Below are 18,357 nucleotides of genomic sequence, written 5' to 3'. Positions count from 1 at the left end.
GTTGTGATTTCTCCATTTTCATTTCTAATTCTGTTGGTTTGATTCTTCTCCCTTTGTTTCTTGATGAGTCTGGCTAATGGTTTGTCTATTTTATTTATCCTGTCAAAGAACCAGCTTTTAGCTTTGTTAATTTTGGCTATGGTCTCCTTTGTTTCTTTTTCATTTATTTCTGCCCAAATTTTTATGATTTCTTTCCTTCTACTAACCCCGGGGTTCTTCATTTCCTCCTTTTTTAGTTGCTTTAGGTGTACAGTTAGGTTATTTATTTGAGTTTTTTCTTGTTTCTTGAGGTAAGCTTGTATTGCTATGAACCTTCCCCTTAGCACTGCTTTTACTGAGTCCCATAGGTTTGGGGTTGTTGTGTTTTCATTTTCATTAGTTTCTTTGCATATTTTTATTTCTTCTGTGATTTGTTGGTTATACAGAAGCATGTTTTTTAGCCTCCATATGTTTGTATTTTTAACAGTTTTTTTCCTGTAGTTGACATCTAATCTTACCACATTGTGATCAGAAAAGATGCTTGGAATTATTTCAATTTTTTTGCCTTTACCAAGGCTAGATTTAAAAGGCAGCCGAATATTTAGAGGACTCCTTTGGGAATCTTTTAATAAGCTGAAGAGTCCTTTCAAAAAATGAGGGATCCCTCAATAGAACAGACTAGAAAGTACAGAAATAAACCCAAACACAGATACAGCGCATCCTAAATTCCTCTATGTTTGGCCTTATTATTTCTCTGTGTTTGGGCTTTCCTGGTGGCTCAGACAATAAAGAATCTGCCTGCAATGAGGGAGACTGGGTTTGATCCCTGGGTGGGGAAGATCCCCTGGAGGAGGGCATGGCAACCCACTCCTGTATTCTTGCCTGGAGAATCCCCATGGACAGAGGAGCCTGGTGGGCTACAGTCCATGGGGTTAAAAAGAGTGGGACATGACTAAGCACAAAAGTATTTGGATCCATAAGGAACAGATAGTTGAATAAGTGGTGTTGAGACAACTAGGGAGAAATCCAGGCAAATGTAGTCCATAACTCACACCTGGGCCAAATAAATTCCAAATGGATCAGAGTTTTAACATGAAAAATAAAACCATGAGAAACACTAGAAAATGAAATAATTTTTAAAATAATTTTTGAGTAGGAAGTCCTTTCTAAGTATGACACAAAACCCAGAAGCCAAAAAAAAAAAAAAAAGTTCAACACAGTTGACTACATAAAAATGAAAATTCCTTCATGGCAAAAACTTCCATAAGGTTAAAAAATGGCAAACAGAGAAAATACTTGCAATTTATATCACTGAAATGGGCTTTCTTAATATAACAAAAGACTTCTCATAAATCAATTTTGAAAGACCAACAACCAAATAGAAAATGGTCAAAGGATAATAAACAGATTATTTCTAGGAAATAAAACAGTAAATTAAACATATGACAGTTGCTCAACTTCATCATAATAAGAGAAATACAAATGAAAACCTCACTGAGATAGCATTTTCCACCCATCAGACAGGTGATGATGAAAAATCTTGCTAACACACTGTGCTAGTGAAAATGTAGGGAAATACTCACTCCCCCAAGCTGTTGAAAGGAAAATAATTGGCACAACCTGTTCAGTTCAGTTCTCTTTGCGACCCCACGAATCGCAGCACGCCAGGCCTCCCTGTCCATCACCAACTCCCGGAGTTCACTCAGAGTCATGTCCATTGAATCAGTGATGCCATCCAGCCATCTCATCCTCTGTCGTCCCCTTCTCCTCCTGCCCCCAATCCCTCCCAGCATCAGAGTCTTTTCCAATGAGTCAACTCTTTGCATGAGGTGGCCAAAGTACTGGAGTTTCAGCTTTAGCATCATTCCTTCCAAAGAAATCCCAGGGCTGATCTCCTTCAGAATGGACTGGTTGGATCTCCTTGCAGTCCAAGGGACTCTCAAGAGTCTTCTCCAACACCGCAGTTCAAAAGCAACCTGTATGGAGGTCAATTTGCCCATATCTATCAAATTTAAAATGCACTTCCTTTGGACCTAGAAATTCCACTTTTAGGAATTAACCCTATAGGTATGTACATGTATAATAAATGACAAACATAAAGATATTAATTGGAGTATTTTTGCAGTAGCTACAGATTACAAATACTTTAAATGTTTATCAATAGGAAACTGGTTTATAAATTTTGGTAGATAGTATAAAATGCCCTCCAAAATGTATTCATTCTCGTCCTTTAGGCAGCTATAACTTCCTATGTTACCTCCCAAGTATATTCTCTGTATATTTCTTTATTTAAGTTAAAGTCACTCAGTCGTGTCCGACTCTGTGCAACCTCTTGGACTGTAGCCCACCAGGGTCCTCTGCCCATGGGATTTCCCAGGCAATAATACTGGAGCTGTTAACCACTCCTTTCTCCAGAGGATCTTCCCAACCCAGGGATAGAACCCAGGTCTCCTGAATTGCAGACAGATTCTTTACTGTGTGAGCCAGCACTGTTCAAAGACTTTTACAAACATTAAGTAATTTAATCCTCAAAAAAAAAAAAAAACAAAAAACCAAGATAATTATCCCCATTTTACAGATGAAATTGAAGCATATAGTTATAAAATGGTAGAGCCAAGATTTAAATCCAAACTGGTTGACTTCAGAATCCATACTCTCAACCATTATTCTCTGCTTACTTTCACATACATATATTTTCCCCCAGATTTTAGACAAATTGTAGCATGCTCTAAGCCTTGTATAAAAGAACATAAGAAGGTTTAGAGTTATAAAGTGGCTCTATGTGCTTCAATATCCTCATCTGTATCACCTACCTTGTTGGGCTCTTTTTTGAGGATTAAATTACTTAATGTTTGTAAAAGTCTTCTAACAGTGTCTGATATATAGTAAGTACTATTTAAGACTATGTTAAATAAAGAAATATGCAGAGAATATACTTGGGAGGTTACATAGGAAGTTATATATGACAAAAGGACAAGAATGAAAGAAATTTATACCTTTTGAATATTGTATCAAAAGCTTAAATAATATCTATTTTAAAAATTAAATAATTTTAAGCATAAATTATTTCTGTTCCCCAGCATCTTAACACTTGGCCTCATCTCCTCCCACTTATCCTTTTCTTTGTTCCATAATTTCCACTTTCCACGTCTTGCACTGTAGCTTCTTACTAGTTTTAGTACAGGCTTCCCTGGTGGCACAGACAGTAAAAATTCCACCTGCAATGTGGGGCCTGTCCTTTCCATCATCTCAGTCTCCTCATTTGTCTTGAACTTTCTACATTCATTCATGATTTCACTACCTTTCTGCTCCTGACTCCCTGGGGTACCTTTCACCAAAATGGAATCTTCACATCCTTAGAGTTTCAAATCTAGATATTTCATCATCTCAAATTCAGCATGTCAAAGTGAGCATGTCATCCACCTCTCATCTCAACCTCCCTACTTTTTAGCTCCCAAGTTAGAAACTGGATTCTTTACTTTGACTCATCTCTGTACTTAATTCCCTAGATCCAGTAAATGCATCAATTTATCCTTTCACATCTGTCTTCCTCACTTTTGCTATTGCAGGATTATTGCCCTAGGCTAATGTGAACAGTGTGCATACTTATTACCTGGAGAGCTTGTTAAAATGCAGGTACTGCATCAGTAGGTATGGTAGCAACCTACAAGATGGCCTCTAATGAGCCCCATCTCTCAGTATTAACTCCCTGGATTGTTTCCTCCTATATTATATCAGGGTTGGTCTATATGACCAAACAATGGGACAGAAGTAATGGTATATCACATCTCAGATTAGACTATAAGACAATGTTGCTTTTGTCTTGGTTGTTCTCTGTCTCTCTTAGATCACTCACTCTGGGGAAAGCCAACTACCTTGTGGAGAAGTTACAAAGGCAGTGTATGGAGAGGCCAATATAGTGACAAACTGAGATGTCCAGCCAACAGCTAGTGAAATCTGAAACCTGCCAACAGCCACATGAGTGAGGTTGGAAAAAGGCCCTTCAGCTCCAGTCAAACCTTCAGATGACTATAACTCCAGCTGAAATCTTGACTACAACCTCATGAGAGACTCTAACCTAGAACCATCTAGCTAAGCCACTCCTAGATTCTTCACCACAAAAATGTGAGTTAAATATTTGTTGCTTTAAACTAACAGATTTTGAGGTAATGTGTTATTTAGCAGTAGATAACTTACACAGTAGATCTGGTGTAAGGCCTGAAAAATTCTGCATTTCTAACAAGCTCCCAGGGGACACTAATGTTGATGCTGATGGACCCTGCTTTAGTAGCTGGCCACATACCACTGCAACAGCTTCTCACCTAATCTCTACCTCAATTATCTCTCTGCTTCAAGCCCATTACACCCCTCCTTCCCAGTGTAGAACAGTTCCCTATTACCTACCATGTAAAGTCGAAGTCCACAGCCTATTATCAAAATGACAAGTGTTGGCGAGAACGTGGGGGAAAGGGAACCCTTGTGCACTGTTGGTGGGAATGTAATTTGGTGCAGCCACTATGGAAAACAGTATGGAGACTCCTCAAAAAAATAAAATACAGAACTACCATATGACCCAGAAATCCCACTCCTGGGTACAAAACCAAAGGAATTGAAATCAGTATCTTCAAGAGATAGCTGCAATCCCACGTTCATTGCAGCATTACTGACAATAGCCAAAATAAGAAGACAACCTGAATGTCCTTTATCAGATGAATGGATAAACAAAATGTCACATTTTCCTTATCCAGTCATTGGATATTCATTGAAATGGAATATTATTTAGCCATAAAAGAAGGAAATCCTGCCGTATTCAACAACTTGGATGAATCTGGAGGGCATTATACTAAGTGAAATAAACTAAACAAATACTATATGCTATCACTTACATATGGAATCTTTCTTACAAAAATTTTTAATTTTTTTTTACTTTTTGGCCACACTGTATGGCATGTGGGATCTTCGTTCCCCAACCAGGGCTGGAACCCATGCCCCCTGCATTGGAAGGCAGATTCTTAACCACTGGACCACCAGGGAAGTCCCTGAAATATTTTTTTTTTAATCTGATTTCATAGAGACAGAGGATGCAATGGTGGTTGCCAGAGCCTTGCAGGAGGGGAAAACAGGGTGATACAAGTCAAAGGATACACATTTTCAGTTTTAAGAATACATTCTGAGGATCTAATATAGAGCATGGTAACTACAGTTAATAATACAGGATTGTTGGACTTCCCTGGTGGTCCAGTGGTTAGGAATCCACCTTTGAATGCAGGGGATGCAGGTTCAATCCCTGGCCTGGATGCCTCAGGGCAACTAAGCCTGCACACCACAACTAGAGAGCCCGTACTCACTGCAACTCTAGAGAAAGCCTGCGTGCCACAATGAAAAGCCCATATACTGGGTCTTTCTGTGTGCCCACAAAGACCCAGCACAGTCAAAAATAATAAATTAATTTAAAAAATAATGCAATATTGTATACTTGAAAGACATTGAGAGCATTCTCACCACACACACACAAAGTAACCATATTAACTATGTAAAGTGAACGGATGTGTTAATTATTTTGATCTTGGTATCATTCTACAATCATCGCATTGTGCACTTTAAACATATACAATTATGTTTGTCAATTATTCCTCAGTAAAGTTTTTTTTAAAAAGTCCTCAGCTTGCCTTCCAAGATCCCTTAGGACCTGGCTATTTACATGCTTTACAGTCATTTTTTCCCACCACTCTCTGTCAGGCACTTTCTGCTCCTGTTCACCTGATTTCCTCATTGTCTCCTGCAGACATCACATTTGTTCCTGGTCCAAAGCTTTCTATTAGCAGTATCTCTCCTATTCCCTACCATCTCCCAATATGTATAACTGGCATGTCTTCTATCCTCCTCTGCTATCCAAGGTCAACCTTCAAGGCCTAGCTCAGGTCCCATTTCCTCCACTTCATATTTTTGAAAGTATTTATTGAATTTGTTACAATATTGCTTCTGTTTTATGTTTTGGTGTTTTGGCCACAAGACATATGGGATCTTAGTTCCCTGATCACGGATCGAACCTGCACTCCCTGCATTAGAAGATGAAGTCATCACTACTGGACTGCCAGGAAAGTCCCTCCCCCCTTCATTTTTATCTAATAGCTTTATGAACTATTATTTGAAAGTGAAAGTAAAAGTGTTAGTTGCTCAGTCATGTCCGACTCTTTGTAATCCCATGGACTGTAGCCTACCAGGCTCCTCTGTCCATGGGATTCTCCAGGCAAGAATACTGCAGTGCGTAGCCATTCCCTTCTCCAGGGGACCTTCCAGACCCACAATTTAAACCTGGGTCTCCCTCATTGTGGGCAGATTCTTTACCATCTGAGCCACCAGAGAAGCCCATGCACTATTATTTAACTATCTACTAAATAAAGAATCTCAACTTCCAAGCTAGATTTTCAGCAACCTGAGGTCAGGAATAGTATCTTGTAAGTCTTAATAGCTCCAGGGTACCTGGCATCTGACTGGACACAGAAAAAGTAAATAGGTGTCAGTTGACTGAATCAGCCTGTCACGTTCAGTGTGGCTGTACGCCTACAAGCAGTGCCAAAATGTACTCCCAGATTTTAGAGCAACAGAGAGAAATCTCTGCAAAGTCCACCCCCTCTTCCCTACCTCCTTCCTCTATACCAAATTATTATCTCCTTTATTTGTTCCACATCACTGGCAGCTAAGAAGGTAACATTTTGAGAGAACAACTTATATTATGGACAGCAATGAAAGGAAATAATGTCACAGTTAATCCAAAAGTCATTTCATTTTCGATTTGAAATCCCTTCTATGATCTGGAAGGCAGATGTGCTGTGAACTCATTAGGGTTTCCCTGAATAGTGTTGAAATCATCTACAAGAACACAATGAGAAAGGGGCCAGGGGAGACCTGAGAATACAGTGGCTGATGCAGGAAGACTATCTAAGGAAGATAAATATTGCACAGATTGCCATGACAAAGGTAATGAAAAAAGCAAGTAATACAGGGATTTCCTGGTGGTCCCGCGGCTAAGATTTCACACTCCCAATGCAGGGGGCCCAGGTCCCATCCCTGGTTAGGGAACTAGATCCCACATGCAATAACTAAGAATTTACATGGCACAACTAAAGATCCCATGTGCTGCAATGAAGATCCTGCATGCTGCAACTAAGACCTGGCACAGCCAAATAAATAAATAGATTAAAAATTAATATTAAAAAAAAAACAAACAAGTAATACAGAGACAGAGACCAAGGGAAGAAGAGAGAGAGAGAGACCTTCTAGGCATTGCATATTCCACTCATCAGACCATGAAGATCATTTTACAAAAGGACAACATCTACTATTTTTTGAGTGTTTATTGTCAGCCATTTTGCTAAACTCTTTGCACAAATCAACTGATGGTCATCCACACAACAATTCCCATGAGATTGATGCTGCTATGGGCAGACCCATTTCCCTGATAAGGAAGCCAAGGCTCAGAAAAAGTTAAGGGATTTCTCCCAAGATTACACAGCTAGGAGCTGTTTGAGCTGGGATTTGAACCTTTAGACCCTTTAGATCCAGTGCTTATCCTCATTTTTTTTTTTTTTGGTAAATCTTGAATGTAAAGATCTGTAGCAGATCCTGGAAATTTGGAAAGCCAGAAAGTTACTATTCAGTGCTCATCCACATTCAGACACCTGGGGACCTCCTGCCGTGTGACTTCCCTCTGGCTACCCAGAGCACCTCATCAGACTGGGAAAAAAATCCCAGCCTTGTTCTTCCAACAAAGTACATGTACTCATTCTATAATTCCACAGCCTGCAGGGTGGCAATGAATGTAATGAAATAATCAAATCCTGTTACCAGGTAACTAATGGGTTACCCCTCGCTGGTAATATAAAGCATTAGCTCCATTAAAAGAGAAAACCCCTAAAGAGGAAATCTAACGACAAGAATTTGGACACCTTGGCAGGCCCACCGGGAGAAAGGTTTGGAGCCAAAAGACCTTTTCCTGCCCCTCCTCTCATGTCTGTTTGTCCTTCTGGGTTTGACGTGTGCCTTAAACACATCATTGCTTGCACTTACTCAACTACCAATGGTAGAACAAAATGTGGCTTTAAAAAAAAAATCTAATGAAGTTTCCGAATTTCAATTAAAAGCAACATCTCTCCATCCATCTATTTATCCCTGCCAAGCATTTGTGTTTTGAAGCTGGAAGTTCCATTATCTGAAATTTGCAGGCAATTACTAGGTCTAGTAACTCCCAAGATGTGAGCATTTTTCCAAGTCTAAAGTGAAAAGTGGTTTTCAGTAAACGTGTCTGTGTGTGCATGCATGCTTTAAGAAGTCTGTTTAGAAAAGAAAGGTGTGATGAAGGCAGGTGGGGGAAGGGCCAGAGGGAATCATATCGGGTCATTTATTTGTCTTATTTGACATTGGGAACTCCGGAAGTGTTAATAAGCAGCCCTCCATGTCCCAGGGGAAGCTTTCGGATTTACAGCTTTAAACAACCACTCATCCTCATTTTGGCACAAAGTCAAACCAAAATTTGTTGCAGTTTATAATGCTTGTTAACGAAGAACATCAAAAATTAATGCTCATTAGGGTGCTCATTAATATGCACGATGCTCACCAGTTTGACTTAATTAAGCAAAGCTCCACTTGACGATAATATTGTGGTCCAGCCCAGAGAGGAGACTGTTCGGGGCTGAAGGGTGTTCCCTTGGGACAGCATTAGCAGCATTGCAGGGCGAGGTGCCTGCCTGCCTCCTCCTGAAACTCTTCCTGTTAGAAAACAGGAAGCTCTCAAAGAGCAAGTGACTGTAGCCCATGCTGTGCTGTCTGATTTCACACTTTAGTTTTCCTGTTCCAAGACGTTATTTGCTGAGATGACAAATTGATGTCAATGGTACAATCAGATCTTGGCCAAGAAAAAGACCCCTAAAGATAGAAAGAGGCTCAAGAACTTAGGCTCAAGACACAAGATTGGGGTCAGGAAGGGGGAGGGGGAAAAGGAGAATAGTAAAAGAAGGTGACCCTCCAAAAAGACAGCAAAGTAAACCAAAGAAAGTAGTAAGCAAGGGAGAGAGTGAGATCGATATCCAGATACTGTCATATTCCAAAGCAGAGGACACACAGGTGGGGAATTACTATTTGTGTGAGGTTTTGCTGATTTTTTTTCCTTAGTCAATTTGAGGTTTCTGAGTCTGTTCTGTTCCGGGTCATTTCAAAATCATTAATTCCAATGGGTCACTGTAGATAAAAACAAATAATTGAGCTCTAGAACATGTAGCCAGAGCTTTTCCAGAGAATCTTAAACCTAAAACAGAAGTAGGAAGCAATGGAGCAAATGAGAGTGAGACAGGGGAATTTGAATCCCAGCTCTACTACTTAGGGTGTAAATGGAGGAACTTGGAGAAGCCACTTCATGTTGCCAAGGCTCAGTTTCCTCATCTGTAAACAATAAGGGTGAACTGTATGAAATTGCCATTTCATTCTTGAAGATCTGAATGTTCAAATCAACAATTTCATATGGTTCAAAGTAATAAAAATATTAAACCAAATAGTATATTTTAAGACAAGTTTAAACTGTAAAATGCCAAAGATCATTTATAACCAGTCTTAACTGTTGCTACTTTAAAAATATGCATATAGATTATATTATGCTTCACCAATAAGACTGGCTAAATTAAATCAAACTTCTTTCCCAAACATGGCCAAAGACCTTCCTGACTCAAGATTCAAGACTAGGATAGACACAGCCCAGGTCTATCACTGTGAACCAATATTATTGACACAGTTTAAGATAATTTTAAAATGTCCTGCTTTGCTGTGATAGATATTTAACAGAAAGTGACCAAATTATTTTCCAGGTGGGTCGATACATATGTATAGGTGCCTATACACACCTGTCAGCCATCCTCCTATCTCTGTTCAAATTGACCCAAAGCTGTATTGGGGAAAAAATAGTACAGAGTTGTATAAGGAGAAGTATTCATAATGGCATCATTTCAGAGTATTACTTATACCAAGTCCAAGTACCCCATAGGAGAGAAGACAGGCCAGTGAAGCAAGGAATTTTACTATGCAGGTTCTAGAAATCACAGCAGGCAATGGATCTGCGTCAAGCAGCCCAGGCAAGAAAGTGTCAGAGCAAAAGGGAACAGAGAAGGTGAGGGGAACTCATGGGGCAGAAGCCTAACAAGCAAACAATAACCAAGAGGCCACAGATGACTGAAGCCAGAATAAAACAGAAACAGGGGGCTCTGTAAAAGATAGAAATTGGAAGGAAGACAAGTAGCCAAATATCTAGAAACTGAGAGATACAGTATGACAAAGTACGATTCAAACAAAATAGGAATGTCAGTTTGAGGGGAGGATCTAATTTAATGGGACAAAACGGGGTCTTGTCTCTCATCTCAGGAGATTGTTCGGCTTGCTGTGGAGGCAGGCATTGCCACACTGGGGCTTACACGGTGAAACAGTCAAAATACGGGACTGGAGTCAAGACAGAGAGGGTTAAACAAAGGACCATTTCTGATAAAGGGAGGGAGGTTATTGATGAGAGAAAGGGCTCTCTGTGCAGTGAAAGGAAAGCATCTGCATTAGAGGAAGTACACAGAAAGCCCGCACCTATACACACCTCTGCCAATCAAACTGTGAAGATTTGGAATCTCTGTGAAGAGCAGAGTATGATATTGTATTAGAATAATTTACCATTCAACCCAGATAAGAAGCAAATGGCATATTGTACTGGGCACACATCTCTCAGAGAGATAACGCCACCACCTTTGATGGGGGCATTGTATTGTGTCTGTCCAGCAGGCAATCTGGGTCTTTTTCTTCCTTCCTAAGTCTGAGCTTCATTCTCAAACAAACTGACGGCAGGGAATTTCGGTAATGACTTGACACCCTGCTCTATCTAGCCTTTTACTGCTCTGAAACAATTCCCTCTTTGGGCTCTTTGTTCCGAGACGTCTTAGTCTGAATTTACATTTGCAGCTTTGCATTGTTTCTTCATTCGTACACAGCATTCTCCAAACTTGGGATTTTTGTCCACTGCATCGTCTTCCGGCTCATTAATGTAAATAATAAAGAACCTGGTTTCCGATGCCGTTCCCTTTCAGAGCCATATTAATAATTCATTGCCAGCTTGACAGAGTCCTTTCGGCAGCTGCTTTGTTCAAGGCTTGGCTCCTCACAGTGGCAATAGGTCAATTGTCTTCTGGTGAAATTGAACCAGAGGGCCTGAGAAGGGCATTCGTATTCCCCACGTGTGACCATGGGGGATTAATGGGGTGGGGGAAAATGCACCGAGTCCACTTCTAAGGCCCCCTCTGGAGAATGAGCCTCTTATTCCCCTGTTCTTTCTGAATCCGTTCTTTTTAGCATTAATTATGAAGACAATGAGCGCAGTGCCAAAGTGTAGGAGCTGAATTCCCAGTTACACACAGAGAACAAAGTCTGTTTGTCAGTCAAGATACCTTTTCTTTCTCTTGGAGCAGAGAATACCATGATCTAGTGAGGTCATCTCAGAGCAGCGCCTGGGGCATGCAATAGCTTACGTAGCATCTTGTGCGTAGTAGGTGTTTGCATTTCTGACTTTATTATAGTATCTGGCTGGGGCCAACATTCCAGGGACAAGGATTGGTGGGGTAATACCCATCCAAATCCTCAACAGCCCCCTTTTCCATCTGATAGTCTTCTGGAATATTGAGGGAAACATGTTAGTCTAATACAGAAAATTGAAGTTTTGAAAAAACCATAGACAGGGGCATGTAAAAGAGTCAGTTATAGACTGAAAATAATGGGCTATGTGACACCAGGTGACAACCCTCTGGACAGACAGAAGTGACCCTTTGCCTACTTGGTTGGCATCACGTGTGAAGTACAGTGTGAGGAAAAAGCAGGATGGGGAAAAGCTAATGGGGGCTTTGAGTGATCAGAGAGCAGCATCCAGTCCCAAAGTATTCAGGGAGGGACTTCCTTGTGGTCCAGTGGTTAAGACTCTACCCTTCCACTGTAGAGGGTGTGGGTTCGATCCCTGGTGGGGGAACTAGCATCTCTCATGCTGCTCAGTGTGCCCCCAAGTTAAAAACAACAACAACAACAAAGTATTCAGGGAAGAGGAAGTCATCTTGTCAGGGCAGTCTCCAGGAGCTGTCCTGGAAAAGCAACGTGCACTGACTCTGAATACAGAACTGGGAACTGGTTTTAAGATGGCCACCCAAGGCTTCCCAGTCAGCCCAATCCATTCTTTGTTACCTGGGTGAATGAGAATCCACCTCTGAGTATATGAAATAAAAACAAGAGGTAAGACTGAGTGCTAACCACTAGAATCAAATTCATACAAACTAGAAGATAGAGGTGAAAACACAGTTCCTTGAATGGTGTGTTTTTAGGGAGAAGCGGTGCTGGAGGATCTAGCCCTTTAAGAAGATTCTCATCCTGACAGCATCATTTCCCCCAACAGTCTCATCAGGTCCTTTTATGCCCCTTCCATTCAAAGCATTCCAAATCCTGCTCTCTACTAGGTGGAGGGGATGATAGTATGATTAGGTTAAAAAATTCACTAGAAAGAGTCACACATCCCCCATATAAATGGAACACCCTATGCTATGAGAGTCAGCATAGTTTAATGGTTAAGAGCACAGACTCTGGAGCCAGCCTGCCTGGGTTTGCAATCCTGGCTGTTTCATTCATTGGCTGTGAGTTTTTGGACCTCTCTTTCTTTCTCTCTCTCTCTCTCTCTGTTTCCTCATCTCTAAAATTGGGAGACTAAAATTAGTGCCTGCCTCATAGGGTTGTTACAAGGAATAACTATAGTAGTTAACATCTCTAAGGCCCTCAGTGCCTAGCATACAGTCAGTGCCACATAAGTGCCTATTAATAAAGTTAATTTATTAAAAATTGCTTTGGGGACTTCTCTGGTAGTCGAGTGGCTAAGACTCTGTCCTTCCACTTTAGAAAGTACAGGTTCAATCCCCGGTCAGGGAAGTTCTGCATACCTCGAGGTGTGGCCAAAAAAAATAATTGCTTTTGAAAATTCTTAAAGGATGATCTTTAATGATGGGGTTTAAGTAACTATAAGAAAAACATTTTGGAAGCACTTCTCACTTCACATTCCAAGGATAACCATCTACCACTAACAAGACCTTAAAACCCTTAGAAACCTGCTCATCCAGGATAGATTGACTGCCCATCACAGTCCACTTTCAATGATTCTTTTGTCATCCAGTGAACACATCCAGGACACAAGCTAAAAAGCAGAATCTATGGCTTCTATGCCTCCACATCTCCAGACCTTTGCCTCTTGCCTGCCTTTGCAATGTGCTTTCAAGCTAAACACAGAGCAGATCCAGCCCCATTAACAGTGCTGCAGACAACAGCTGAGGCTCATTGCTTGGCAACCTCCATCCTTCCACTCACCTTCCTGCTTCCTGCTGAATCAACTCATGCTCCAACCCAGGTGGTTAAGGATGTGTCGGTAGGTCACCAGCATGGATCAATCTTTCACAGTGTAGGGCTGTGAAGGAAGGGAGGATGTAAATGAACTAGACATCAGTCCTTGTTTGTAGAAAGTGACCAGTCCAACAGGAAACAAAACCCAATCCTACATGAAAAGATTTTGCCTCATACATAATAAGGCTCCCAGTGGGCAGCCTGAAACCAAATGGATAGCTGTAAGAAAGCTATTGCTTCATTGTGACCTGAGCAAAGATCAAAGAATGATGAAATTGATGGGATTTTAATACTTCTGGTTCAGTCCTAAGTTGAAAAATCTTATGAGAAAAAGGAACCTAGTAGAGCGCACTGGAAATCAGGGCTTTAGAAATATTTTGCTCCCACCCATCAACAAAAACAGATGACTGGCAGAAACAGGCACAAAACTAGATTATTCACATTTTGAAGACCTTCATTTGGCAAGCATTTTGGATATAGACATTGAATCAGGTTTAACGTGAAACAAAATGGAGACACCCTTTTCATCTTTACTTTGTCTCCATACCTTTGTTTGTCATATTTCTAGTACCCTCATATTGATCCCTGGCTAAGAGTCCTGTTCACCTAAATTTGTCATCTCAGAGAAACCTGACTTTTCCCATCACTGACCCATGTATTGGGTCAATGTATTCCCCTACTCTCCCCATTTACTCCCCCTAATCTAGCCTATATCTTATTCTTTTGTAATCTGCTTCCTAAAGTATTAGCAATTTAATAAACAAAACTGTGTTGCAGTATCCCAGGCTGAAAATGAATGTGTTATCCTATTTGGTATGGTGGAGACTGTTAGCTGTCATCCAAAATCTATTCTGCCATTTTTTTTCCAGTAACATGACTAGACTGCATTTCCCAGCCTTGCTTACAATTAGATGTGACCATATGATTGAATCTGACCAATGACATGTGAGAATCACTTCTAGGTGTCACCTCCAGGCCAAAGCTTTTAAGAAAAGAGTTTGACTCTTCAGGCGCACTTTTTTATTCCACCAGCTGAGGGTAGGTACTAATGAGGCCTTGAGGGATTGGGGGGCCACAAGATGGGAAAAAGTCTCTAAACAACTGTGAGGAGAAACATTTTACCTGTCTGAAAATTCATACAGAGTGCTGTGTTGAGATATTACATATTTGGTTTTAGTCATTACCACAGAATAGCCTAGCCTAGCCTTACTAAGACACCTGGAATATATGCATTTTTACAGATGTCTGCTATACACACAATCCCCTAACTCAAAGATCTGAATCTCTGATAGAAAGAGATTTCACATATCACTGATAGAGATTTGGGGGTTGGAGCTTCTGGCAGTACTCATCATATCATCTACAAAGACAAACCATAGATGGATTCAACCACAGAGGATGATGAAAGAGGAAGCTGGGTCAAAGGTACTGAAGGAACGTGACCAGAATGCAGAGACTGACCTCAGCCAGGACAGTTGGGATTTCCAGGGTTGGATCTGCACTGCAAACAAGGGTTAGAAGGAGGAGATCAAACCCAGCAACAAGAAATTCTAGAAAAGTTCTAACCCAGAAGTCAACCACCATAGTGTCTGTCACCATCATGACTTGTCCATACCTTGCCCTTTGATAGAATATCAAGGAGTGGGCTGGGGCAAAGTCTAGGGAGAGAATATGGGCAGGAGATAGGCAAGGTTCAGGATGGGGGCCCATCTCTAGCGGGGGACAAGGGAGAATCACTGGATAAACTGTAGAGTGGGAGATGAAAGCAGAAATGAGGAGCACTGCAATCTGGGGGTGGACTGAATGCATAAAACTCAGTGCTTTAAGCTCCACTAAAGAGGTCTGAGGTTGGTGGTACATCATTTTCTGACATTTTAAAAACTGATCTAGGAATAGGATTGGGAATGTCTGGGCTGCAAGTGAGACCCTTCAATGAGGACCACAGCACAACAGAAAGCAAAGACAAGGGGAATGTGGGAGGAACTGACAGTTCAAAGATTCAGGTTTTAGCTAATATCACTGCTGGCCCAAAAATCTTCATATTCATCACAAAGGCATGGCTAATGTCAAATCATAGGTGACCAATTAAAATTGCATAACATCATCTTCATTAAATCGGTACCACTAAAGACCAGAATTATTAGCACATGTAAGCATGCATGACCAGTACCTCTCTCACCGATGAGTGAGCAAATCCTCTTTGTCCTTGCAAGAGTCCACATAAGCCAGATTCAGGGAATTATCCAGCTAATATTGACCATAGCTAGAGTTGGGTAGAAACTGCAAAAAAAGAAAAAAGGCTTTCAGTCTCATTTTGCAATAGTGATCATTTTCTGACATTGGACTGTTTGTTGTACATTTATCATCCGTCTCCCTCTGAGCCCTTTCACAGCAGCTAAAGTACTCCCTCTGATGGTCTCTAGGATTCACTCACAACTAACAACAGGGCATTGTTATGTTGGATTTTTCCTTGCAACGGCTTCTAACAATCCCCAAAGCCAGGACCCTGACTGCATTTAGTTCAAGCTTTGATTTAGCCCTTTGGGTCCTTTTCTTGCAAAAAAAAATTAAAAAATAAAAGATACTGATATGATCTGTATTAGAAGTTGGAAAACACACACATATACAAATATACGATGTACATATAACATGCATAATTTAGCAACTTCGCGCTCCGTGATTCTAAAAGAACTTTGCTTACAGAACACTTTGCAAAATTCAAATCAATTTTAAAATGCTGTCTTGCCAATTTGGAGTGGGGTAATATCAGTGCTGCCTTACGGAGGAGAGGGAATTGCAGTATCCAATCATCCTAATAAGGACGTGGACTGCACAGGGTGAGGTGGACAGCAAAGGCCAGACCCATTATGCAAAGCCCTAAATTCCAGTCATTCACATCAAAGAGGTTGTGAGCGCCAGGAAAAGAACTTATGGGCATCTCCCCTCTAGCAGTCAGATTTGTAAAGCTTCTTTAATTCCCACCCCCAACAACCCTTCCCCACTTTTAGGGCTTATTTGTTTCTGCTCTATGCCATGCCTTCTTTCTACTTTACTCTTGAGCTTGTGGTTCCTGTCCAATCCCTAAGCTGAGCCCCATAGTCTCTTCCTGCTTTGATGCACAACCATACTTCACTCCACCACAGAAAATTAGTAACAAGGACCATAGCCCTCCCCCTGGACACCACAGCAATGCTATAAGCTTAAAATAACAATTTTCAAAACCCAGTTTACAAAATACTGCTGGGCTGTGCTGAAGTCTCACTGATATATATATACATATACATATATGTATATATGCTGCTGCTGCTAAGTCGCTTCAGTCGTGTCCGACTCTGTTCGACCCCATAGACGGCAGCCCACCAGGCTCCCCCGTCCCTGGGATTCTCCAGGCAAGAACACTGGAGTGGGTTGCCATTTCCTTTTCCAATGCAGGAAAGTGAAAAGTGAAAGTGAAGTCGCTCAGTCGTGTCCAACTCTTTGCGACCCCATGGACTGCAGCCCACCAGGCTCCTCTGTCCATGGGATTTTCCAGGCAAGAGTACTGGAGTGGGGTGCCATTGCCTTCTCCATATGTTCCCTTCCCCACACAGTGAAAATAAGAAGGAGCGATCATGGAATAAAGGACGGTCCTTGATCGCTCATTCTTATTTTCACTGTGTGGGGAGGGGAACATTAAACTGCCCATTCTTTAATTTCCCTAAATATCATGGTGATGGTAATTGGTGGATGAAATTCAGCTTGGAATATTTATTTTGGTTGTGTGTTGGTGTGTTGTTGTTTTTGTTATTGTTGTTTTTATTTCGCAAAAATAAACTACATGGGAGAGAGAGATAAGAGATAAAGACAAAAACAATAACTAGTTTAGCAAATTAGCTCCTTGTTCAAACTACCGTACAACTGCACTCATTTCACATGCTAGCAAGGTAATGCTCAAAATCCTTCAAACTAGGCTTCAACAGTACATAAACTGAGAAATTCCAGATGTACAAGTTGGATTTAGAAAAGGCAGAGGAACCAGAGATCAAATTGCCAACATCTGTTGGATCATAGTAAAAGCAAGGGAATTCCAGAAAAACGTCTACTTCTCCTTCATTAATTATGCTAAAGCCTTTGTGTGGATCACAACAAACTGTGGAAAAGTCTTAAAGAAATGGGATACCAGACCACCTTACCTGCCTCCTGAGATATCTGTATGCAGGTCAAGAAGCAAGTTAGAACCAAATATGGAACAACAGACTGGTTCCAAATTGGGAAAGGAATATGTCAAGGCTGTATATTGTCACCCTGCTTATTTAACTTATAGGCAGAGTACATCATGAGAGATGGCAAGCTGGATGAAGCTCAAGCTGGAATCAAGATTGCCAGAAGAAATATAAAAACCCTCAGATATGCAGATGACAGCACCTTTATGGCAGAAAGTGAAGAGGCACTGAAGAGCCTCTTGATGAAAATGAAAAAGGAGAGTAGAAAAGCTGGCTTAAAACTCAACATTCATAAAACTAGGATCATGGCATCCAGTCACATCACTTCATGGAAAATAGACGGGGAAAAAAATGGAAACAGTGACAGACTTTATTTTCTTGGGCTCCAAAGTCACTGCAGATGGTGAATACAGCTATGAAATTAAAAGACTCTTGCTCCTTGGAAGAAAAACTATGACAAACCTAGACAGCATATTAAAAAGCAGTGACATCACTTTGCCAACAAAGATCCATATAGTCAAAGCTATGATTTTTCTAATAGTCATGTGGGGATGTGAGAGTTGTATCATAATGAAGGCTGAGCACCGAAAAATTGATGCTTTCAAACTGTGGTGCCAGAGAAGACTCTTGAAGAGTCCCTTGTACTGCAAGGAGAACAAACCAGTCAGTCCTAAAGGAAATCAACCCTGAATATTCATTGGAAGGACTGACGCTGAAGCTCCAATACTTT

General features: G+C 40.9%; 1 long non-coding RNA gene across 12 annotated transcripts in view; it reads right to left on the bottom strand.

The window, feature by feature from the left end:
• The window catches only part of LOC147341448 (uncharacterized), a 406,396-nt gene that overhangs the window by 157,521 nt on the left and 230,518 nt on the right, over nt 1-18,357 (bottom strand). For all 12 annotated transcript variants that reach the window (XR_015158756.1, XR_015158724.1, XR_015158723.1 and 9 more), the window contains 2 exons: nt 15,596-15,705; nt 13,393-13,489 (listed from right to left, as the gene is read on the bottom strand). This is a non-coding gene — a long non-coding RNA (uncharacterized LOC147341448). The remainder of the gene's footprint in view (nt 1-13,392; nt 13,490-15,595; nt 15,706-18,357) is intronic.

The sequence above is a fragment of the Bos grunniens genome, chromosome X, assembly GCF_055505025.1.
Source record: "Bos grunniens cultivar Pamir isolate PY7600 chromosome X, Bosgru_T2T1.0, whole genome shotgun sequence".
Classification (NCBI taxonomy): Eukaryota; Metazoa; Chordata; class Mammalia; order Artiodactyla; family Bovidae; genus Bos; species Bos grunniens.
The sequence above is the reverse complement of the archived record's forward strand: the minus strand, read 5'-3'. Positions and strand labels throughout refer to the sequence as shown.